Source organism: Lipotes vexillifer, unplaced genomic scaffold (genome assembly GCF_000442215.2).
Source record: "Lipotes vexillifer unplaced genomic scaffold, Lipotes_vexillifer_v1.1 scaffold197, whole genome shotgun sequence".
Lineage (NCBI taxonomy): Eukaryota > Metazoa > Chordata > Mammalia > Artiodactyla > Lipotidae > Lipotes > Lipotes vexillifer.
The window spans coordinates 218,550-220,032 of record NW_006781042.1 but is presented as its reverse complement, the minus strand read 5'-3'; positions in this window follow the sequence as shown (position 1 = coordinate 220,032).

Genomic DNA, 1,483 nt, shown 5'->3' with positions numbered 1-1,483 from the left:
GAGGCCCTCAGACCTCAGTATGGGATATAAAGTATTATTTTTCTTCACTGAAATATCCCCTTGCAAACAGAAGTCCCATAGGACAAGGAGCATGGCTGAAACTGGACAGACCAGATGCCAGGAGAGCTAGATTTATTTTTGGACCATAAGCTTGGCCTCCAGGGAAAGAAGGAACTTGTCAATTTCACTTTTTTGCTTGGATCAGACGATTGAGCCTGGCAGAGAGACAGTCTTTGGGACTAGTAGTTCTCTGGAATTTCTAACCTTCTCTGGGCTTGGGAGGAGTTGGGAGGAGAGAATGCATCATTTGAATGATGGCCATGGTTACGGCAGGCCTCGCATGCCAACCAGAGGGAAAGAAAATACTCGCTGAGCAAAGTAACTGGAAAGCCGTTGCTCATATTTTAAACTAAGCTACATGGTTGAAATCCAGAATAATGTAGACTTTTGGACCAGCGACTGCTTGGAAATAAGCTTTCTGGCTAGAGAGCAGCCTCTGGTGTTGTGGATGGAAAGGACTATTGCAGTGTCTTTTCCCTCGGTGCTTTGTGCTGCCAGATGCTGGGGGGCCATCTCAAGCATTTACTTACTCCAATAGATGTCTCAATAATTCCAGCAACAGAAAGGAGTTGACCAGTTTGATGGGGGTGCTTGTGGCCACCTGGTAGAGTCAGGACAAACCTGTCAGACTGCTGAGCCTCCTGATAGTGACATTTTCATCCCTCCAAGCCCCTGGTGGAGGAGCACTTAGGCGGGCACAGGGAAATTGATGTAAGTGCTTCACAAGGCACAGGCGAAATGGACAAGTCCAGCTGGGCAAATTCCCAGGATGCCAGATCATAAGGGCTGTTTCCAGGAAGGGCTGACCCTTGCTGGAAGGGCTGACCCTTGCTTTTCCCTGAAGCTCAGTGACGCTAAGAATCTCAGCTTCCTTGCAGGCCACTGAAAAAATTCCCAGTAAGCACACAGGAACTGTTGAACCCTACAGCATTTGCGATTGCAATTATCAGGTGATGGAGGAAGAATTAGACTCTGAAAACCTGGGCTTGAATCTTCCCTGTCATTTACCAGCCAAATGAGGCCAGGCAAGTCCCAATCACATGGAGTATCCGTTTACTTCCCTGTAAAGTTGGATCTCTCTGTCTACTTCACAGGATCGTTCTGAGGATAAAATGAGATGAGGCATTTGTCCTGCCCTCTTCATATGCCAGATGGTGATATTTATAACTTAGTCATTCTAAGGGCTTTATATACTCCATCTCCTTCAATCCTGAGAACAACTCATAAGGTGGACACTTTATTTTTATTCCCATTTTACAGACAGGAAAACTGGACCCCAGATTAAGTAAAGTGACTGATGCAAGGTTACACCACTAGGTGGCAGACCCAGGATTTGAACCCATCCTGACTGGCTCCAGAGAGCATGTCAGACTGTTGCACTATTTCCCAGCAGCGGAAGACAGGCGATTCTCTTAGAGCGGTT